At 45.5% G+C, this 24000-nt stretch overlaps 2 pseudogenes; both read right to left on the bottom strand.

The window, feature by feature from the left end:
- Nucleotides 1-11172: 11172 nt before the first annotated feature.
- Nucleotides 11173-13380, bottom strand: LOC133052592 (mortality factor 4-like protein 1; annotated as a pseudogene).
- Nucleotides 13381-13480: 100 nt separating this feature from the next.
- Nucleotides 13481-23939, bottom strand: LOC133052591 (mortality factor 4-like protein 1; annotated as a pseudogene).
- Between the last annotated feature and the right edge of the window lie 61 nt (nucleotides 23940-24000).

Below are 24000 nucleotides of genomic sequence, written 5' to 3'. Positions count from 1 at the left end.
AAAATTTAAAAAACAAGGTAAAAATACATCTAGGAATTTCTCTGGAGGTGTTGCCATCAGTGTGGGTTCGGCTCAGTTTCAGATAGCTCCTCGAGCCAGCTTACACTTCTCGATATCTACAGGCCCCTTCCGGTGTAGTCGGTGTTTTATACAGGGATTTTAATCTGTTGCACCGGTCCGTTCTGAAGCGGTTCCCTTTGTTTATTTGGCTTCTGTTTGCCAGTCTCTTCAGAGCCTCATTTCTGCCCTGACACAGGCGGGCGGAGGTGGACTCTTATTCAGGTAGCTAGTTCCGTCGCTGTGCGGGGAGGGGCTGGCGCTGCAGGGAGGGGCTGGCGCTGCGGGGAGGGGCTGGCGCTGCAGGGAGGGGCTGGTGCTGCTTTCTCCGTCTGCGCTGCTCAGGCTCCCAGCCGCTCCATATGGAGCGCGCCCCGCACTGCGCGCGGTTCCAGCCCTCGGGTGTTCCACAAAAGCGCGGAGCAAACAGCTGTGCCTGCTCTCTGTGCCTTCCCCGTCAGAGCGGTCCAGGCAGCCAGGGGCTTGATGGGCGCACTCTCCCCAGGTGTGGCGCGCCCACTTCCTTCCGCGGACCCAGTCTCAGTTTCTGCTGGCGCCAGTCGGGTGCGTGCGCCTTCTGCCCTCCGCGTCCCTAGCCCCAGTCCCCACCCGCGCCGGTCGGGTGCCTGCGCCCTGTGTCTCGCCGCGACCTTCCCCTCCCCCCTGCCTCCTGCCTCTGGCGGGGCTGGGCCGGTCCGCAGCCTGCGAGCTCTTCTCTGGACTTTCTCGGTTCCTTTGTTCTGCGAACGGCCAGCAGTGTGTTTGGGCCGGTTAGTTTTCTCTCTCTCTTTTGCTCTCCCACAGTTCAGGTTGGCAACTCACAGAAGCTCCCTCCGATAGTCCTCAGGGCACTCAGGCCCGGACCCTACCCCAAGCAGTGCCGCCTAAGACTCCCTTCCCGGACGGATATCCATCCTTAGCTCTTTTGTCTCACTTTTTATCTTTTATATTTTGTCCTACCTCCTTTTGAAGACAATGGGCTGCTTTTCTGGGCGCCTGATGACCTAAGCTAGCGATCAGAAGTTGTTTAGTGAAGTTTTCTCTGTGTTCAGTTATTCTTTCGATGAATTTGTAGGAGAGAAAGTGGTCTGCCCGTCCTACTCCTGCACCATCTTGGCTCCTCCCCACAAAGGTTCTACTTCGTTTCCTAGAAAAGGAGGTCCACAAGCACGGCACTGCCTCACCCTCTAGGAATTGAGGTTTCGGGTCCTGCTTCGGTGCTGTGGATGAGAGATTGGCTACTGCCACCGCTGCCTCCTCCCACCAACCCTGACTACTGCCACCAACTCTCTACCCCACCCAGCTGTGTGTCAGACTTGCCTTCAGGCATCGCCAACTCTACGTCCTGTTCCCAATGCACCTGCGTCCGCAGACGGCCCAGCAACCTGACCTCAATGCTTTTTTGAGGAGCTAAATATTTAACTGGAGGCAAGAAGGTGACCGAGACGATTAATTTGGCCTTCTACGACTCAGACCATAAAAAATCTGACCGCAGTTCTACAGGAGCTACAGGAGACATGGGTTTGATCCCTAGGTCAGGAAGATCCACTGGAGAATGACACGGTAACCCACTCCCGGGTTCATGCCTGGATAATTCCAGGGACAGTGCAGGCTGGTGGGCTACAGTCCATGGGGAGGCAAGAGTCGCATGAGACTGTCGCGATCTGGAAGACACGCACTAGCACGGAATCCACATTCTTCTTGACAGGAAGATGAGAGAGCTTGTTTGGGCCGGGTAATTAAGTTTTAGTCATCACCTAGCCACCGTTTGAGTTGTCGGGGATTGTGACTTTGATGGCAGTCCTGCTCGTGACTGTGTCCTCGTTTTCAAGAGTAGGATGTACCCTAGACCGTCTCTTGGGAGGAGGCTGAGGTGACTCACGGGGGCTGCCACCATCTCCAGTTCCAGGGGAGTTCTAAGTTTGTTCTTTTTCGTTTTCACTTCAATGTTTCTCTGTTGCGTTGCACCAGGCTTCTTGCCAGGGGCCGCCCCTTGTATGTGTCTTCCCCTCTGCATGCCTCTGCTGACTGTCTCTTTGAAGTTCTTGCTTTGCAGATTGGTATGCACATGCTTGAGGACTCTGCATTCTGGAATCCAGTCCAAGCACTGTAATGTATGAACTATGTCACTTGCTTATCTTCGATGGCAACTTCTGGCTACTTCGTTTCCTAAAGAAGGAGCTCCACAAGCACGACATTGTCTGACACTCTTGGAATTGAGGCTTCATGTCCTGCTTCGGTGCTGTGGATGAGAGATTGGCTACTGCCACCGCCGCCTCCTCCCACCAGCCCTGACTACTGCCACCAAATCTCTACCCCACCCAGCTGTGCGTCAGACTTGCCCTCAGGCATCGCCAACTCTATGTCCTGGTCCCATGTGCCTGTGTCCCAGACGGCCCAGCAACCGGACCTCAATGCTTTTGTGAGGAGCTAAATATTTAACTGGAGGCAAGAAGGTGACCGAGATGATTAATTCGGCCTTCCAAGACTCAGACCATAAAAAATCTGACCGCAGTGCTACAGGAGCTAAAGGAGACACGGGTTCGATCCCTCGGTCGGTCAGGAAGATCCACTGGAGAATGACATGGTAAACCAGCCCCGGGTTCATGCCTGAATAATTCCACGGACAGTTCAGGCGGGTGGGCTACAGTCCATGGGGAGGCAAGAGTCGCATGAGACTGTCGCGATCTGGAAGACACGCACTAGCACGGAATCCACATTCTTCTTCAAAGGAAGATGAGAGAGCTTGTTTGGGCCGGGTCATTAAGTTCAAGTCATCACCTAGCCACCGTTTGAATTGTTGGGGATCGTGACTTTGTCGGCAGTTCTGCTCATGACTTTGTCCTCGTTTTCAACAGTAGGATCTACCCGAGACCGTCTCTTGGGAGGAGGCTGAGGTGACTCTCTGGGACAGCCACTATCTCCAGTTCCAGGGGAGTTCTAAGTTTGTTCTTCTTCGTTTTCGCTTCAACGTTTCTCTGTTGCATTGCACCAGGCTTCTTGCCAGGGGCCGCCCCTCGCATGCGTCTTCCGTTCTGCATGCCTCTGCTGACTGGCTCTTTGAAGTTTTTGCTTTGCAGATTGGCATCCACACGCTTCAGGAGTCTGCCTTCTGGAATCCAGTCCAAGCCTTGTAATGTATGAAGTATGGCACTTGCTTATCTTCGATGGCAACTTCTAGCTACTTCGTTTCCTTTTTTTTTTTTTTTTATTAGTTGGAGGCTAATTACTTCACAACATTTCAGTGGGTTTTGTCATACATTGATATGAATCAGCCATGGATTTACACGTATTCCCCATCCCGATCCCCCCCTCCCACCTCCCTCTCCACCCGATTCCTCTGGGTCTTCCCAGTGCCCCAGGCCCGAGCACTTGTCTCATGCATCCCACCTGGGCTGGTGATCTGTTTCACCTTAGATAGTATACATGCTGTTCTTTTGAAACATCCCACCCTCACCTTCCCCCACAGAGTTCAAAAGTCTGTTGTGTATTTCTGTGTCTCTTTTTCTGTTTTGCATATAGGGTTATCGTTACCATCTTTCTAAATTCCATATATATGTGTTAGTATGCTTTAATGTTCTTTATCTTTCTGGCTTACTTCACTCTATATAATGGGCTCCAGTTTCATCCATCTCATTAGGACTGATTCAAATGAATTCTTTTTAATGGCTGAGTAATATTCCATGGTGTATATGTACCACAGCTTCCTTATCCATTCGTCTGCTGATGGGCATCTAGGTTGCTTCCATGTCCTGGCAATTATGAACAGTGCTGCGATGAACATTGGGGTGCACGTGTCTCTTTCAGATCTGGTTTCCTCAGTGTGTATGCCCAGAAGTGGTATTGCTGGGTCATATGGCAGTTCTATTTCCAGTTTTTTAAGAATTCTCCACACTGTTTTCCATAGCGGCTGTACTAGTTTGCATTGCCACCAACAGTGTAAGAGGGTTCCCTTTTCTCCACACCCTCTCCAGCATTTATTGCTTGTAGACTTTTGGATAGCAGCCATCCTGGCTGGCGTGTAATGGTACCTCATTGTGGTTTTGATTTGCATTTCTCTGAGAATGAGTGATGTTGAGCATCTTTTCATGTGTGTGTTAGCCATCTGTATGTCTTCTTTGGAGAAATGTCTGATTAGTTCTTTGGCCCATGTTTTGATTGGGTCTTTTATTTTTCTGGAATTGAGCTGCAGGAGTTGCTTGTATATTTTTGAGATTAATCCTTTGTCTCTTTCTTCATTTGCTATTATTTTCTCCCAATCTGAGGGCTGTCTTTTCACCTTACTTATAGTTTCCTTTGTAGTGCAAAAGCTTTTAAGTTTCATTAGGTCCCATTGGTTTAGTTTTGCTTTTATTTGCAATATTCTGGGAGGTGGGTCATAGCGGATCTTGCTGTGATTTGTGTCAGAGAGTGTTTTGCCTATGTTCTCCTCTAGGAGTTTTATAGTTTCTGGTCTTACATTTAGATCTTTAATCCAGTTTGAGTTTATTTTTGTGTATGGTGTTAGAAAGTGTTCTAGTTTCATTCTTTTACAAGTGGTTGACCAGTTTTCCCAGCACCACTTGTTGAAGAGGTTGTCTTTTTTTCCATTGTATGTCCTTGCCTCCTTTGTCAAAGATAAGGTGTCCATAGGTTCGCGGATTTATCTCTGGGCTTTCTATTCTGTTCCATTGATCTATATTTCTGTCTTTGTGCCACTACCATACTGTCTTGATGACTGTGGCTTTGTAGTAGAGTCTGAAGTCAGGCAGGTTGATTCCTCCAGTTCCATTCTTCTTTCTCAAGATTACTTTGGCTATTCGAGGTTTTTTTGTATTTCCATACAAATTGTGAAATTCTTTGGTCTAGTTCTGTGAAAAATACCGTTGGTAGCTTGATAGGGATTGCACTGAATCTATAGATTGCTCTGGGTAGAATAGCCATTTTGACAGTATTGATTCTTCCAATCCATGAACACGGTATGTTTCTCCATCTGTTTGTGTCCTCTTTGATTTCTTTCATCAGTGTTTTATAGCTTTCTATGTATAGGTCTTTTGTTTCTTTAGGTAGATGTACTCCTAAGTATCTTATTCTTTTTGTTGCAGTGGTGAATGGTATTGTTTCCTTAATTTCTCTTTCTGTTTTTTCATTGTTAGTATATAGGAATGCAAGGGATTTCTGTGTGTTAATTTTATATCCTGCAACTTTACTATATTCATTGATTAGCTCTAGTAATTTTCTGGAAGAGTCTTTAGGGTTTTCTATGTAGAGGATCATGTCATCTGCAAACAGTGAGAGTTTCACTTCTTCTTTTCCTCTCTGGATCCCTTTTATTTCTTTTTCTGCTCTGATTGCTGTGGCCAAAACTTCCAACACTATGTTGAATAGTAGTGGTGAGAGTGGGCACCCTTGTCTTGTTCCTGATTTCAGGGGAAATGCTTTCAATTTTTCACCACTGAGGGTGATACTTGCTGTGGGTTTGTCATATATAGCTTTTATTATGTTGAGGTATGTTCATTCTATTCCTGCTTTCTGGAGAGGTTTAATCATAAATGAGTGTTGAATTTTGTCAAAGGCTTTCTCTGCATCTATTGAGATAATCATACGGTTTTTATCTTTCAATTTGTTACTGTGGTGTATTACATTGATTGATTTGTGGATATTAAAGAATCCTTGCATTCCTGGGATAAAGCCCACTTGGTCATGGTGTATGATTTTTTTAATATGTTGTTGGATTCTGTTTGCTAGAATTTTGTTAAGGATTTTTGCATCTATGTTCATCAGTGATATTGGCCTGTAGTTTTCTTTTTTTGTGGCATCTTTGTCTGGTTTTGGAATTAGGGTGATGGTGGCCTCATAGAATGAGTTTGGAAGCTTACCTTCATCTGCAATTTTCTGGAAGAGTTTGAGTAAGATAGGTGTTAGCTCTTCTCTAAATTTTTGGTAGAATTCAGCTGTGAAGCCATCTGGTCCTGGGCTTTTGTTTGCTGGAAGATTTTTGATTACAGTTTCGATTTCCTTGCTTGTGATGGGTCTGTTAACATCTTCTATTTCTTCCTGGTTCAGTTTTGGAAAGTTATACTTTTCTAAGAATTTGTCCATTTCATCCAAGTTGTCCATTCTATTGGCATAGAGCTGCTGGTAGTAGTCTCTTATGATCCTTTGTATTTCAGTGTTGTCTGTTGTGATCTCTCCATTTTCATTTCTAATTTTGTTGATTTGGTTCTTCTCTCTTTGTTTCTTAATGAGTCTTGCTAATGGTTTGTCAGTTTTGTTTATTTTTTCAAAAAACCAGCTTTTAGCTTTGTTGATTTTTGCTATGGTCTCTTTAGTTTCTATTGCATTTATTTCTGCCCTGATTTTTAAGATTTCTTTCCTTCTGCTAACCCTGGGGTTCTTCATTTCTTCCTTCTCTAATTGCTTTCGGTGTAGAGTTAGGTTATTTATTTGGCTTTTTTCTTGTTTCTTGATGTAAGCGTGTAATGCTATGAACCTTCCCCTTAGCACTGCTTTTACAGTCTCCCATAGGTTTTGGGTTGTTGTGTTTTCATTTTCATTCATTTCTATACATATTTTGATTTCTTTTTTGATTTCTTCTATGATTTGTTGGTTATTCAGAAGCGTGTTATTTAGCCTCCATATGTTTGAATTTTTAACAATTTTTTTCCTGTAATTGAGATCTAATCTTACTGCACTGTGATCAGAAAAGATGACTGGAAGGATTTCAATTTTTTTGAATTTTCCAAGACCAGATTTATGGCCCAGGATGTGATCTATTCTGGAGAAGGTTCCGTGTGCACTTGAGAAAAAGGTGAAGTTGATTGTTTTGGGGTGAAATGTCCTATAAGATATCAATTAGGTCTAGCTGGTCCATTGTGTCATTTAAGGTTTGTGTTTCCTTGTTAATTTTCTGTTTAGTTGATCTATCCATTGTTGTGAGTGGGGTATTAAAGTCTCCCACTATTATTGTGTTACTATTAATTTCCTCTTTCATACTCGTTAGTGTTTGCCGTACATATTGCGGTGCTCCTATGTTGGGTGCATATATATTTATAATTGTTATATCTTCTTCTTGGATTGATCCTTTGATCATTATGTAGTGTCCTTCTTTGTCTCTTTTCACCTCCTTTATTTGAAAGTCTATTTTATCTGATATGAGTATTGCGACTCCTGCTTTCTTTTGGTCTCCGTTTGCGTGAAATACTTTCTTCCAGCCCTTCACTTTTAGTCTGTATGTGTCTCTTGTTTTGAGGTGGGTCTCTTGTAGACAGCATATATAGGGGTCTTGTTTTTGTATCCATTCAGCCAATCTTTGTCTTTTGGTTGGGGCATTCAACCCATTTCCCTTTAAGGTAATTATTGATAGGTGTGGTCCCGTTGCCATTTACTTTGTTGTTTTGGGTTCACCTTTATACAGTCTTTCTGCATTTCCTGTCTAGATAAGATCCTTTAGCGTTTGTTGAAGAGCTGGTTTGGTGGTGCTGAATTCTCTCAGCTTTTGCTTGTCTGTAAAGCTTTTGAATTCTCCTTCATATCTGAATGAGATCCTTGCTGGGTACAGTAATCTGGGTTGTAGGTTATTCTCTTTCATTACTTTCAGTACGTCCTGCCATTCCCTTCTGGCCTGGAGGGTTTCTATTGATAGATCAGCTGTTATCCTTACGGGAATCCCTTTGTGTGTTATTTGTTGTTTCTTCCTTGCTGCTTGTAATATTTGTTCTTTGTGTTTGATCTTTGTTAATTTGATTAATATGTGTCTTGGGGTGTTTCGCCTTGGGTTTATCCTGTTTGGGACTCTCTGGGTTTCTTGGACTTGGGTGGCTATTTCCTTCCCAATTTTAGAGAAGTTTTAAGCTATTATCTCCTCGAGTATTTTCTCATGGCCTTTCTTTTTGTCTTCTTCTTCTGGGACTCCTATGATTCGAATGTTGGGGGCGTTTCACATTGTCCCAGAGGTCCCTGAGGTTGTCCTCATTTCTTTTGATCCTTTTTTCTTTTTTCCTCTCTGCTTCATTTATTTCCATCATTTTATCTTCTACCTCACTTATCCTATCTTCTGCCTCTGTTATTCTACTCTTCGTTCCCTCCAAAGTGTTTTTGATCTCATTCATTGCATTATTCATTTTTAATTGACTCTTTTTTATTTCTTCTGGGTCTTTATTAAACATTTCTTGCATCTTTTCAATCTTTGTCTCCGGGCTATTTATCTGTAACTCCATTTTGTTTTCAAGACTTTGGATCATTTTTATTATCATTATTCTAAATTCTTTTTTAGGTAGATTCCCTATCTCCTCCTCTGTTGTTTGACTTGGTGGGCATTTTTCATGTTCCTTTACCTGTTGGATATTTCTTTGCCTTTTCATCTTGTTTAGATTGCTGTGTCTGGAGTGGGCTTTCTGTATTCTGGAGGTCTGTGGTTCCTTTTTATTGTGGAGGATTTACCCCCAATGGGTGGGGTTAGACAATTGGCTTGTCAAGGTTTCCTGGTTGGGGAAGCTTGCATCAGTGTTCTGGGGCATGGAACTTGATTTCTTCTCTTTGGAGAGCAATGGAGTGCCCAGTAATGAGTTTTGAGTTGGGTCTATGTGTTAGGTGTGACCTTGGGCAGCCTGTATGTTGACGTTCAGGGCTGTGTTCCTGCATTGCTGGAGAATTTGCGTGGTATGTCTTGCTCTAAAACTTATTGGCTCTTGGGTGGTGGTTGGTTTCAGTGTAGGTATGGAGGCTTTTGGACGGTCACTTACTACTTAAAGTTCCATGTAGTCAGGAGTTTTCTGGTGTTCTCAGGTTTTGGGCTTAAGTCTCCTGCCTCTGGATTTCAGTTTTATTCTTCCTGTAGTCTCAGGACTTCTCCCAACTATACAGCACTGATAATAAAACTTCTAGGTTAATGGCAAAAAGATTCTCCCCCGTTAGGGACACCCAGAGAGGTTCACAGAGTTACATGAAGAAGAGGAGAGGGAGGAGGGAGATAGAGATGAGCAGGAGGAGAAAAAGGGGGACTCAAGAGGAGAGAGACAGATCTACGCAGTTGTCTGTTCCCAGAGTGTTCTCCGTAGCCCAGACACCGACCAAGATTCACAGAATTGGATTGGGAAGAGAAGGGGAAAGGAGGCAATAGAGGTGTTCTGAGGTAGAAAACAGAGAGTCAAGATTGGGAGAGAATAATCAACACACTCCTGAATAAAAATGGGAACTGAATTTCGGTTTAAAAATAGGGCTTCTCTTTTCTTTTTTTTTTTTGTAAGGTTATAGTGTATTGAAAATGAAAATTACGGAGTAGTAGAGGGGTACTAGAGGACTTCAAAAGAAATAAGAGAAAGAGAAAAATAGAAAATAGAAGAGAAAAAGGAAAGAAAAAAAAAGAAAGAAAAAAAAATTTTTTTCCCTAATTAAAAAAATCGTAAAAATCTATACAAATGAAAGTTAAGGAGTAATGGGGGAGTAATAGGGAATTTTAAAGGAAAATAAAAGAGAAAAAATAAAAAAGAAAAAATAAAAAATTTAAAAAACAAGGTAAAAATACATCTAGGAATTTCTCTGGAGGTGTTGCCATCAGTGTGGGTTCGGCTCAGTTTCAGATAGCTCCTCGAGCCAGCTTACACTTCTCGATATCTACAGGCCCCTTCCGGTGTAGTCGGTGTTTTATACAGGGATTTTAATCTGTTGCACCGGTCCGTTCTGAAGCGGTTCCCTTTGTTTATTTGGCTTCTGTTTGCCAGTCTCTTCAGAGCCTCATTTCTGCCCTGACACAGGCGGGCGGAGGTGGACTCTTATTCAGGTAGCTAGTTCCGTCGCTGTGCGGGGAGGGGCTGGCGCTGCAGGGAGGGGCTGGCGCTGCGGGGAGGGGCTGGCGCTGCAGGGAGGGGCTGGTGCTGCTTTCTCCGTCTGCGCTGCTCAGGCTCCCAGCCGCTCCATATGGAGCGCGCCCCGCACTGCGCGCGGTTCCAGCCCTCGGGTGTTCCACAAAAGCGCGGAGCAAACAGCTGTGCCTGCTCTCTGTGCCTTCCCCGTCAGAGCGGTCCAGGCAGCCAGGGGCTTGATGGGCGCACTCTCCCCAGGTGTGGCGCGCCCACTTCCTTCCGCGGACCCAGTCTCAGTTTCTGCTGGCGCCAGTCGGGTGCGTGCGCCTTCTGCCCTCCGCGTCCCTAGCCCCAGTCCCCACCCGCGCCGGTCAGGTGCCTGCGCCCTGTGTCTCGCCGCGACCTTCCCCTCCCCCCTGCCTCCTGCCTCTGGCGGGGCTGGGCCGGTCCGCAGCCTGCGAGCTCTTCTCTGGACTTTCTCGGTTCCTTTGTTCTGCGAACGGCCAGCAGTGTGTTTGGGCCGGTTAGTTTTCTCTCTCTCTTTTGCTCTCCCACAGTTCAGGTTGGCAACTCACAGAAGCTCCCTCCGATAGTCCTCAGGGCACTCAGGCCCGGACCCTACCCCAAGCAGTGCCGCCTAAGACTCCCTTCCCGGACGGATATCCATCCTTAGCTCTTTTGTCTCACTTTTTATCTTTTATATTTTGTCCTACCTCCTTTTGAAGACAATGGGCTGCTTTTCTGGGCGCCTGATGACCTAAGCTAGCGATCAGAAGTTGTTTAGTGAAGTTTTCTCTGTGTTCAGTTATTCTTTCGATGAATTTGTAGGAGAGAAAGTGGTCTGCCCGTCCTACTCCTGCACCATCTTGGCTCCTCCCCACAAAGGTTCTACTTCGTTTCCTAGAAAAGGAGGTCCACAAGCACGGCACTGCCTCACCCTCTAGGAATTGAGGTTTCGGGTCCTGCTTCGGTGCTGTGGATGAGAGATTGGCTACTGCCACCGCTGCCTCCTCCCACCAACCCTGACTACTGCCACCAACTCTCTACCCCACCCAGCTGTGTGTCAGACTTGCCTTCAGGCATCGCCAACTCTACGTCCTGTTCCCAATGCACCTGCGTCCGCAGACGGCCCAGCAACCTGACCTCAATGCTTTTTTGAGGAGCTAAATATTTAACTGGAGGCAAGAAGGTGACCGAGACGATTAATTTGGCCTTCTACGACTCAGACCATAAAAAATCTGACCGCAGTTCTACAGGAGCTACAGGAGACATGGGTTTGATCCCTAGGTCAGGAAGATCCACTGGAGAATGACACGGTAACCCACTCCCGGGTTCATGCCTGGATAATTCCAGGGACAGTGCAGGCTGGTGGGCTACAGTCCATGGGGAGGCAAGAGTCGCATGAGACTGTCGCGATCTGGAAGACACGCACTAGCACGGAATCCACATTCTTCTTGACAGGAAGATGAGAGAGCTTGTTTGGGCCGGGTAATTAAGTTTTAGTCATCACCTAGCCACCGTTTGAGTTGTCGGGGATTGTGACTTTGATGGCAGTCCTGCTCGTGACTGTGTCCTCGTTTTCAAGAGTAGGATGTACCCTAGACCGTCTCTTGGGAGGAGGCTGAGGTGACTCACAGGGGCAGCCACCATCTCCAGTTCCAGGGGAGTTCTACGTTTGTTCTTTTTCGTTTTCGCTTCAACGTTTCTCTGTTGCATTGCACCAGGCTTCTTGCCAGGGGCCGCCCCTCGCATGCGTCTTCCCCTCTGCATGCCTCTGCTGACTGGCTCTTTGAAGTTCTTCTTGCTTTGCTGATTAGTACCCACATGCTTGAGGACTCTGCTTTCTGGAATGCAGTCCAAGCACTGTAATGTATGAAGTATGGCAGTTGCTTATCTTCGATGGCAACTACTAGCTCCTTTGTTATCTAAAGAAGGAGCTCCACAAGCACGGCCCTGTCTCACCCTCCTGGAATTGAGGCTTCGTGTCCTGCTTCGATGCTGTGGTTGAGAGATTGGCTACTGCCACTGCCTCCTCCTCCCACCAGCCCTGACTACTGCCACCAACTCTCTACCCTACCCAGCTTGCGTCAGACTTGCCCTCAGGCATCGCCAACTCTATGTCCTGGTGCCATGTACATGCGTCCACAGACGGCCCAGCAACCGGACCTCAATGCTTTTTTGAGGAGCTAAATATTTAACTGGAGGCAAGAAGGTGACCGAGACGATTAATTTGGCCTTCCAAGACTCAGACCATAAAAAATCTGACCGCAGTGCTACAGGAGCTACTGGACACACGGGTTTGATCCCTAGGTCAGGAAGATCCCCTGGAGAATGACATGGTAACCCACTCCCGGGTTCATGCCTGGATAATTCCAGGGACAGTGCAGGCTGGTGGGCTACAGTCCATGGGGAGGCAAGAGTCGCATGAGACTGTCGCGATCTGGAAGACACGCACTAGCACGGAATCCACAGTCTTCTTGACAGGAAGATGAGAGAGCTTGTTTGGGCCGGGTACTTATCTTCTAGTCATCACCTAGCCACCGTTTGAGTACTTCGGGGATCGAGATTTTGATGTCACCTCTGCTCATGAACGTTTCCTCATTTTCAACAGTTGGAATTACTCGAGACCTTCTCTGGGGAGGAGGCTGAGGTGACTCACGGGGGCTGCCACCATCTCCAGTTCCAGGGGAGTTCTAAGTTTGTTCTTTTTCATTTTCACTTCAATGTTTCTCTGTTGCGTTGCACCAGGCTTCTTGCCAGGGGCCGCCCCTTGTATGTGTCTTCCCCTCTGCATGCCTCTGCTGACTGTCTCTTTGAAGTTCTTGCTTTGCAGATTGGTATGCACATGCTTGAGGACTCTGCATTCTGGAATCCAGTCCAAGCACTGTAATGTATGAACTATGTCACTTGCTTATCTTCGATGGCAACTTCTGGCTACTTCGTTTCCTAAAGAAGGAGCTCCACAAGCACGACATTGTCTGACACTCTTGGAATTGAGGCTTCATGTCCTGCTTCGGTGCTGTGGATGAGAGATTGGCTACTGCCACCGCCGCCTCCTCCCACCAGCCCTGACTACTGCCACCAAATCTCTACCCCACCCAGCTGTGCGTCAGACTTGCCCTCAGGCATCGCCAACTCTATGTCCTGGTCCCATGTGCCTGTGTCCCAGACGGCCCAGCAACCGGACCTCAATGCTTTTGTGAGGAGCTAAATATTTAACTGGAGGCAAGAAGGTGACCGAGATGATTAATTCGGCCTTCCAAGACTCAGACCATAAAAAATCTGACCGCAGTGCTACAGGAGCTAAAGGAGACACGGGTTCGATCCCTCGGTCGGTCAGGAAGATCCACTGGAGAATGACATGGTAAACCAGCCCCGGGTTCATGCCTGAATAATTCCACGGACAGTTCAGGCGGGTGGGCTACAGTCCATGGGGAGGCAAGAGTCGCATGAGACTGTCGTGATCTGGAAGACACGCACTAGCACGGAATCCACATTCTTCTTCAAAGGAAGATGAGAGAGCTTGTTTGGGCCGGGTCATTAAGTTCAAGTCATCACCTAGCCACCGTTTGAATTGTTGGGGATCGTGACTTTGTCGGCAGTTCTGCTCATGACTTTGTCCTCGTTTTCAACAGTAGGATCTACCCGAGACCGTCTCTTGGGAGGAGGCTGAGGTGACTCTCTGGGACAGCCACTATCTCCAGTTCCAGGGGAGTTCTAAGTTTGTTCTTCTTCGTTTTCGCTTCAACGTTTCTCTGTTGCATTGCACCAGGCTTCTTGCCAGGGGCCGCCCCTCGCATGCGTCTTCCGTTCTGCATGCCTCTGCTGACTGGCTCTTTGAAGTTTTTGCTTTGCAGATTGGCATCCACACGCTTCAGGACTCTGCCTTCTGGAATCCAGTCCAAGCCTTGTAATGTATGAAGTATGGCACTTGCTTATCTTCGATGGCAACTTCTAGCTACTTCGTTTCCTTTTTTTTTTTTTTTTATTAGTTGGAGGCTAATTACTTCACAACATTTCAGTGGGTTTTGTCATACATTGATATGAATCAGCCATGGATTTACACGTATTCCCCATCCTGATCCCCCCCTCCCACCTCCCTCTCCACCCGATTCCTCTGGGTCTTCCCAGTGCCCCAGGCCCGAGCACTTGTCTCATGCATCCCACCTGGGCTGGTGATCTGTTTCACCTTAGATAGTATACATGCTGTTCTTTTGAAACATCCCACCCTCACCTTCCCCCACAGAGTTCAAAAGTCTGTTGTGTATTTCTGTGTCTCTTTTTCTGTTTTGCATATAGGGTTATCGTTACCATCTTTCTAAATTCCATATATATGTGTTAGTATGCTTTAATGTTCTTTATCTTTCTGGCTTACTTCACTCTATATAATGGGCTCCAGTTTCATCCATCTCATTAGGACTGATTCAAATGAATTCTTTTTAATGGCTGAGTAATATTCCATGGTGTATATGTACCACAGCTTCCTTATCCATTCGTCTGCTGATGGGCATCTAGGTTGCTTCCATGTCCTGGCAATTATGAACAGTGCTGCGATGAACATTGGGGTGCACGTGTCTCTTTCAGATCTGGTTTCCTCAGTGTGTATGCCCAGAAGTGGTATTGCTGGGTCATATGGCAGTTCTATTTCCAGTTTTTTAAGAATTCTCCACACTGTTTTCCATAGCGGCTGTACTAGTTTGCATTGCCACCAACAGTGTAAGAGGGTTCCCTTTTCTCCACACCCTCTCCAGCATTTATTGCTTGTAGACTTTTGGATAGCAGCCATCCTGGCTGGCGTGTAATGGTACCTCATTGTGGTTTTGATTTGCATTTCTCTGAGAATGAGTGATGTTGAGCATCTTTTCATGTGTGTGTTAGCCATCTGTATGTCTTCTTTGGAGAAATGTCTGATTAGTTCTTTGGCCCATGTTTTGATTGGGTCTTTTATTTTTCTGGAATTGAGCTGCAGGAGTTGCTTGTATATTTTTGAGATTAATCCTTTGTCTCTTTCTTCATTTGCTATTATTTTCTCCCAATCTGAGGGCTGTCTTTTCACCTTACTTATAGTTTCCTTTGTAGTGCAAAAGCTTTTAAGTTTCATTAGGTCCCATTGGTTTAGTTTTGCTTTTATTTGCAATATTCTGGGAGGTGGGTCATAGCGGATCTTGCTGTGATTTGTGTCAGAGAGTGTTTTGCCTATGTTCTCCTCTAGGAGTTTTATAGTTTCTGGTCTTACATTTAGATCTTTAATCCAGTTTGAGTTTATTTTTGTGTATGGTGTTAGAAAGTGTTCTAGTTTCATTCTTTTACAAGTGGTTGACCAGTTTTCCCAGCACCACTTGTTGAAGAGGTTGTCTTTTTTTCCATTGTATGTCCTTGCCTCCTTTGTCAAAGATAAGGTGTCCATAGGTTCGCGGATTTATCTCTGGGCTTTCTATTCTGTTCCATTGATCTATATTTCTGTCTTTGTGCCACTACCATACTGTCTTGATGACTGTGGCTTTGTAGTAGAGTCTGAAGTCAGGCAGGTTGATTCCTCCAGTTCCATTCTTCTTTCTCAAGATTACTTTGGCTATTCGAGGTTTTTTTGTATTTCCATACAAATTGTGAAATTCTTTGGTCTAGTTCTGTGAAAAATACCGTTGGTAGCTTGATAGGGATTGCACTGAATCTATAGATTGCTCTGGGTAGAATAGCCATTTTGACAGTATTGATTCTTCCAATCCATGAACACGGTATGTTTCTCCATCTGTTTGTGTCCTCTTTGATTTCTTTCATCAGTGTTTTATAGCTTTCTATGTATAGGTCTTTTGTTTCTTTAGGTAGATGTACTCCTAAGTATCTTATTCTTTTTGTTGCAGTGGTGAATGGTATTGTTTCCTTAATTTCTCTTTCTGTTTTTTCATTGTTAGTATATAGGAATGCAAGGGATTTCTGTGTGTTAATTTTATATCCTGCAACTTTACTATATTCATTGATTAGCTCTAGTAATTTTCTGGAAGAGTCTTTAGGGTTTTCTATGTAGAGGATCATGTCATCTGCAAACAGTGAGAGTTTCACTTCTTCTTTTCCTCTCTGGATCCCTTTTATTTCTTTTTCTGCTCTGATTGCTGTGGCCAAAACTTCCAACACTATGTTGAATAGTAGTGGTGAGAGTGGGCACCCTTGTCTTGTTCCTGATTTCAGGGGAAATGCTTTCAATTTTTCACCACTGAGGGTGATACTTGCTGTGGGTTTGTCATATATAGCTTTTATTATGTTGAGGTATGTTCATTCTATTCCTGCTTTCTGGAGAGGTTTAATCATAAATGAGTGTTGAATTTTGTCAAAGGCTTTCTCTGCATCTATTGAGATAATCATACGGTTTTTATCTTTCAATTTGTTACTGTGGTGTATTACATTGATTGATTTGTGGATATTAAAGAATCCTTGCATTCCTGGGATAAAGCCCACTTGGTCATGGTGTATGATTTTTTTAATATGTTGTTGGATTCTGTTTGCTAGAATTTTGTTAAGGATTTTTGCATCTATGTTCATCAGTGATATTGGCCTGTAGTTTTCTTTTTTTGTGGCATCTTTGTCTGGTTTTGGAATTAGGGTGATGGTGGCCTCATAGAATGAGTTTGGAAGCTTACCTTCATCTGCAATTTTCTGGAAGAGTTTGAGTAAGATAGGTGTTAGCTCTTCTCTAAATTTTTGGTAGAATTCAGCTGTGAAGCCATCTGGTCCTGGGCTTTTGTTTGCTGGAAGATTTTTGATTACAGTTTCGATTTCCTTGCTTGTGATGGGTCTGTTAACATCTTCTATTTCTTCCTGGTTCAGTTTTGGAAAGTTATACTTTTCTAAGAATTTGTCCATTTCATCCAAGTTGTCCATTCTATTGGCATAGAGCTGCTGGTAGTAGTCTCTTATGATCCTTTGTATTTCAGTGTTGTCTGTTGTGATCTCTCCATTTTCATTTCTAATTTTGTTGATTTGGTTCTTCTCTCTTTGTTTCTTAATGAGTCTTGCTAATGGTTTGTCAGTTTTGTTTATTTTTTCAAAAAACCAGCTTTTAGCTTTGTTGATTTTTGCTATGGTCTCTTTAGTTTCTATTGCATTTATTTCTGCCCTGATTTTTAAGATTTCTTTCCTTCTGCTAACCCTGGGGTTCTTCATTTCTTCCTTCTCTAATTGCTTTCGGTGTAGAGTTAGGTTATTTATTTGGCTTTTTTCTTGTTTCTTGATGTAAGCGTGTAATGCTATGAACCTTCCCCTTAGCACTGCTTTTACAGTCTCCCATAGGTTTTGGGTTGTTGTGTTTTCATTTTCATTCATTTCTATACATATTTTGATTTCTTTTTTGATTTCTTCTATGATTTGTTGGTTATTCAGAAGCGTGTTATTTAGCCTCCATATGTTTGAATTTTTAACAATTTTTTTCCTGTAATTGAGATCTAATCTTACTGCACTGTGGTCAGAAAAGATGACTGGAAGGATTTCAATTTTTTTGAATTTTCCAAGACCAGATTTATGGCCCAGGATGTGATCTATTCTGGAGAAGGTTCCGTGTGCACTTGAGAAAAAGGTGAAGTTGATTGTTTTGGGGTGAAATGTCCTATAAGATATCAATTAGGTCTAGCTGGTCCATTGTGTCATTTAAGGTTTGTGTTTCCTTGTTAATTTTCTGTTTAGTTGATCTATCCATTGTTGTGAGTGGGGTATTAAAGTCTCCCACTATTATTGTGTTACTATTAATTTCCTCTTTCATACTCGTTAGTGTTTGCCGTACATATTGCGGTGCTCCTATGTTGGGTGCATATATATTTATAATTGTTATATCTTCTTCTTGGATTGATCCTTTGATCATTATGTAGTGTCCTTCTTTGTCTCTTTTCACCTCCTTTATTTGAAAGTCTATTTTATCTGATATGAGTATTGCGACTCCTGCTTTCTTTTGGTCTCCGTTTGCGTGAAATACTTTCTTCCAGCCCTTCACTTTTAGTCTGTATGTGTCTCTTGTTTTGAGGTGGGTCTCTTGTAGACAGCATATATAGGGGTCTTGTTTTTGTATCCATTCAGCCACTCTTTGTCTTTTGGTTGGGGCATTCAACCCATTTCCCTTTAAGGTAATTATTGATAGGTGTGGTCCCGTTGCCATTTACTTTGTTGTTTTGGGTTCACCTTTATACAGTCTTTCTGCATTTCCTGTCTAGATAAGATCCTTTAGCGTTTGTTGAAGAGCTGGTTTGGTGGTGCTGAATTCTCTCAGCTTTTGCTTGTCTGTAAAGCTTTTGAATTCTCCTTCATATCTGAATGAGATCCTTGCTGGGTACAGTAATCTGGGTTGTAGGTTATTCTCTTTCATTACTTTCAGTACGTCCTGCCATTCCCTTCTGGCCTGGAGGGTTTCTATTGATAGATCAGCTGTTATCCTTACGGGAATCCCTTTGTGTGTTATTTGTTGTTTCTTCCTTGCTGCTTGTAATATTTGTTCTTTGTGTTTGATCTTTGTTAATTTGATTAATATGTGTCTTGGGGTGTTTCGCCTTGGGTTTATCCTGTTTGGGACTCTCTGGGTTTCTTGGACTTGGGTGGCTATTTCCTTCCCAATTTTAGAGAAGTTTTAAGCTATTATCTCCTCGAGTATTTTCTCATGGCCTTTCTTTTTGTCTTCTTCTTCTGGGACTCCTATGATTCGAATGTTGGGGGCGTTTCACATTGTCCCAGAGGTCCCTGAGGTTGTCCTCATTTCTTTTGATCCTTTTTTCTTTTTTCCTCTCTGCTTCATTTATTTCCATCATTTTATCTTCTACCTCACTTATCCTATCTTCTGCCTCTGTTATTCTACTCTTCGTTCCCTCCAAAGTGTTTTTGATCTCATTCATTGCATTATTCATTTTTAATTGACTCTTTTTTATTTCTTCTGGGTCTTTATTAAACATTTCTTGCATCTTTTCAATCTTTGTCTCCGGGCTATTTATCTGTAACTCCATTTTGTTTTCAAGACTTTGGATCATTTTTATTATCATTATTCTAAATTCTTTTTTAGGTAGATTCCCTATCTCCTCCTCTGTTGTTTGACTTGGTGGGCATTTTTCATGTTCCTTTACCTGTTGGATATTTCTTTGCCTTTTCATCTTGTTTAGATTGCTGTGTCTGGAGTGGGCTTTCTGTATTCTGGAGGTCTGTGGTTCCTTTTTATTGTGGAGGATTTACCCCCAATGGGTGGGGTTAGACAATTGGCTTGTCAAGGTTTCCTGGTTGGGGAAGCTTGCATCAGTGTTCTGGGGCATGGAACTTGATTTCTTCTCTTTGGAGAGCAATGGAGTGCCCAGTAATGAGTTTTGAGTTGGGTCTATGTGTTAGGTGTGACCTTGGGCAGCCTGTATGTTGACGTTCAGGGCTGTGTTCCTGCATTGCTGGAGAATTTGCGTGGTATGTCTTGCTCTAAAACTTATTGGCTCTTGGGTGGTGGTTGGTTTCAGTGTAGGTATGGAGGCTTTTGGACGGTCACTTACTACTTAAAGTTCCATGTAGTCAGGAGTTTTCTGGTGTTCTCAGGTTTTGGGCTTAAGTCTCCTGCCTCTGGATTTCAGTTTTATTCTTCCTGTAGTCTCAGGACTTCTCCCAACTATACAGCACTGATAATAAAACTTCTAGGTTAATGGCAAAAAGATTCTCCCCCGTTAGGGACACCCAGAGAGGTTCACAGAGTTACATGAAGAAGAGGAGAGGGAGGAGGGAGATAGAGATGAGCAGGAGGAGAAAAAGGGGGACTCAAGAGGAGAGAGACAGATCTACGCAGTTGTCTGTTCCCAGAGTGTTCTCCGTAGCCCAGACACCGACCAAGATTCACAGAATTGGATTGGGAAGAGAAGGGGAAAGGAGGCAATAGAGGTGTTCTGAGGTAGAAAACAGAGAGTCAAGATTGGGAGAGAATAATCAACACACTCCTGAATAAAAATGGGAACTGAATTTCGGTTTAAAAATAGGGCTTCTCTTTTCTTTTTTTTTTTTTGTAAGGTTATAGTGTATTGAAAATGAAAATTACGGAGTAGTAGAGGGGTACTAGAGGACTTCAAAAGAAATAAGAGAAAGAGAAAAATAGAAAATAGAAGAGAAAAAGGAAAGAAAAAAAAAGAAAGAAAAAAAAATTTTTTTCCCTAATTAAAAAAATCGTAAAAATCTATACAAATGAAAGTTAAGGAGTAATGGGGGAGTAATAGGGAATTTTAAAGGAAAATAAAAGAGAAAAAATAAAAAAGAAAAAATAAAAAATTTAAAAAACAAGGTAAAAATACATCTAGGAATTTCTCTGGAGGTGTTGCCATCAGTGTGGGTTCGGCTCAGTTTCAGATAGCTCCTCGAGCCAGCTTACACTTCTCGATATCTACAGGCCCCTTCCGGTGTAGTCGGTGTTTTATACAGGGATTTTAATCTGTTGCACCGGTCCGTTCTGAAGCGGTTCCCTTTGTTTATTTGGCTTCTGTTTGCCAGTCTCTTCAGAGCCTCATTTCTGCCCTGACACAGGCGGGCGGAGGTGGACTCTTATTCAGGTAGCTAGTTCCGTCGCTGTGCGGGGAGGGGCTGGCGCTGCAGGGAGGGGCTGGCGCTGCGGGGAGGGGCTGGCGCTGCAGGGAGGGGCTGGTGCTGCTTTCTCCGTCTGCGCTGCTCAGGCTCCCAGCCGCTCCATATGGAGCGCGCCCCGCACTGCGCGCGGTTCCAGCCCTCGGGTGTTCCACAAAAGCGCGGAGCAAACAGCTGTGCCTGCTCTCTGTGCCTTCCCCGTCAGAGCGGTCCAGGCAGCCAGGGGCTTGATGGGCGCACTCTCCCCAGGTGTGGCGCGCCCACTTCCTTCCGCGGACCCAGTCTCAGTTTCTGCTGGCGCCAGTCGGGTGCGTGCGCCTTCTGCCCTCCGCGTCCCTAGCCCCAGTCCCCACTCGCGCCGGTCAGGTGCCTGCGCCCTGTGTCTCGCCGCGACCTTCCCCTCCCCCCGCCTCCTGCCTCTGGCGGGGCTGGGCCGGTCCGCAGCCTGCGAGCTCTTCTCTGGACTTTCTCGGTTCCTTTGTTCTGCGAACGGCCAGCAGTGTGTTTGGGCCGGTTAGTTTTCTCTCTCTCTTTTGCTCTCCCACAGTTCAGGTTGGCAACTCACAGAAGCTCCCTCCGATAGTCCTCAGGGCACTCAGGCCCGGACCCTATCCCAAGCAGTGCCGCCTAAGACTCCCTTCCCGGACGGATATCCATCCTTAGCTCTTTTGTCTCACTTTTTATCTTTTATATTTTGTCCTACCTCCTTTTGAAGACAATGGGCTGCTTTTCTGGGCGCCTGATGACCTAAGCTAGCGATCAGAAGTTGTTTAGTGAAGTTTTCTCTGTGTTCAGTTATTCTTTCGATGAATTTGTAGGAGAGAAAGTGGTCTGCCCGTCCTACTCCTGCACCATCTTGGCTCCTCCCCACAAAGGTTCTACTTCGTTTCCTAGAAAAGGAGGTCCACAAGCACGGCACTGCCTCACCCTCTAGGAATTGAGGTTTCGGGTCCTGCTTCGGTGCTGTGGATGAGAGATTGGCTACTGCCACCGCTGCCTCCTCCCACCAACCCTGACTACTGCCACCAACTCTCTACCCCACCCAGCTGTGTGTCAGACTTGCCTTCAGGCATCGCCAACTCTACGTCCTGTTCCCAATGCACCTGCGTCCGCAGACGGCCCAGCAACCTGACCTCAATGCTTTTTTGAGGAGCTAAATATTTAACTGGAGGCAAGAAGGTGACCGAGACGATTAATTTGGCCTTCTACGACTCAGACCATAAAAAATCTGACCGCAGTTCTACAGGAGCTACAGGAGACATGGGTTTGATCCCTAGGTCAGGAAGATCCACTGGAGAATGACACGGTAACCCACTCCCGGGTTCATGCCTGGATAATTCCAGGGACAGTGCAGGCTGGTGGGCTACAGTCCATGGGGAGGCAAGAGTCGCATGAGACTGTCGCGATCTGGAAGACACGCACTAGCACGGAATCCACATTCTTCTTGACAGGAAGATGAGAGAGCTTGTTTGGGCCGGGTAATTAAGTTTTAGTCATCACCTAGCCACCGTTTGAGTTGTCGGGGATTGTGACTTTGATGGCAGTCCTGCTCGTGACTGTGTCCTCGTTTTCAAGAGTAGGATGTACCCTAGACCGTCTCTTGGGAGGAGGCTGAGGTGACTCACAGGGGCAGCCACCATCTCCAGTTCCAGGGGAGTTCTACGTTTGTTCTTTTTCGTTTTCGCTTCAATGTTTCTCTGTTGCATTGCACCAGGCTTCTTGCCAGGGGCCGCCCCTCGCATGCGTCTTCCCCTCTGCATGCCTCTGCTGACTGGCTCTTTGAAGTTCTTCTTGCTTTGCTGATTAGTACCCACATGCTTGAGGACTCTGCTTTCTGGAATGCAGTCCAAGCACTGTAATGTATGAAGTATGGCAGTTGCTTATCTTCGATGGCAACTACTAGCTCCTTTGTTATCTAAAGAAGGAGCTCCACAAGCACGGCCCTGTCTCACCCTCCTGGAATTGAGGCTTCGTGTCCTGCTTCGATGCTGTGGTTGAGAGATTGGCTACTGCCACTGCCTCCTCCTCCCACCAGCCCTGACTACTGCCACCAACTCTCTACCCTACCCAGCTTGCGTCAGACTTGCCCTCAGGCATCGCCAACTCTATGTCCTGGTGCCATGTACATGCGTCCACAGACGGCCCAGCAACCGGACCTCAATGCTTTTTTGAGGAGCTAAATATTTAACTGGAGGCAAGAAGGTGACCGAGACGATTAATTTGGCCTTCCAAGACTCAGACCATAAAAAATCTGACCGCAGTGCTACAGGAGCTACTGGACACACGGGTTTGATCCCTAGGTCAGGAAGATCCCCTGGAGAATGACATGGTAACCCACTCCCGGGTTCATGCCTGGATAATTCCAGGGACAGTGCAGGCTGGTGGGCTACAGTCCATGGGGAGGCAAGAGTCGCATGAGACTGTCGCGATCTGGAAGACACGCACTAGCACGGAATCCACAGTCTTCTTGACAGGAAGATGAGAGAGCTTGTTTGGGCCGGGTACTTATCTTCTAGTCATCACCTAGCCACCGTTTGAGTACTTCGGGGATCGAGATTTTGATGTCACCTCTGCTCATGAACGTTTCCTCATTCTCAACAGTTGGAATTACTCGAGACCTTCTCTGGGGAGGAGGCTGAGGTGATTCACGGGGGCTGCCACCATCTCCAGTTCCAGGGGAGTTCTAAGTTTGTTCTTTTTCGTTTTCACTTCAATGTTTCTCTGTTGCGTTGCACCAGGCTTCTTGCCAGGGGCCGCCCCTTGTATGTGTCTTCCCCTCTGCATGCCTCTGCTGACTGTCTCTTTGAAGTTCTTGCTTTGCAGATTGGTATGCACATGCTTGAGGACTCTGCATTCTGGAATCCAGTCCAAGCACTGTAATGTATGAACTATGTCACTTGCTTATCTTCGATGGCAACTTCTGGCTACTTCGTTTCCTAAAGAAGGAGCTCCACAAGCACGACATTGTCTGACACTCTTGGAATTGAGGCTTCATGTCCTGCTTCGGTGCTGTGGATGAGAGATTGGCTACTGCCACCGCCGCCTCCTCCCACCAGCCCTGACTACTGCCACCAAATCTCTACCCCACCCAGCTGTGCGTCAGACTTGCCCTCAGGCATCGCCAACTCTATGTCCTGGTCCCATGTGCCTGTGTCCCAGACGGCCCAGCAACCGGACCTCAATGCTTTTGTGAGGAGCTAAATAGTTAACTGGAGGCAAGAAGGTGACCGAGATGATTAATTCGGCCTTCCAAGACTCAGACCATAAAAAATCTGACCGCAGTGCTACAGGAGCTAAAGGAGACACGGGTTCGATCCCTCGGTCGGTCAGGAAGATCCACTGGAGAATGACATGGTAAACCAGCCCCGGGTTCATGCCTGAATAATTCCACGGACAGTTCAGGCGGGTGGGCTACAGTCCATGGGGAGGCAAGAGTCGCATGAGACTGTCGCGATCTGGAAGACACGCACTAGCACGGAATCCACATTCTTCTTCAAAGGAAGATGAGAGAGCTTGTTTGGGCCGGGTCATTAAGTTCAAGTCATCACCTAGCCACCGTTTGAATTGTTGGGGATCGTGACTTTGTCGGCAG

Source organism: Dama dama, chromosome X (assembly GCF_033118175.1).
Source record: "Dama dama isolate Ldn47 chromosome X, ASM3311817v1, whole genome shotgun sequence".
Taxonomy (NCBI): Eukaryota; Metazoa; Chordata; class Mammalia; order Artiodactyla; family Cervidae; genus Dama; species Dama dama.
Note: the sequence above shows the minus strand (reverse complement) of the source record. Positions and strands in the feature narration are given on the sequence as shown.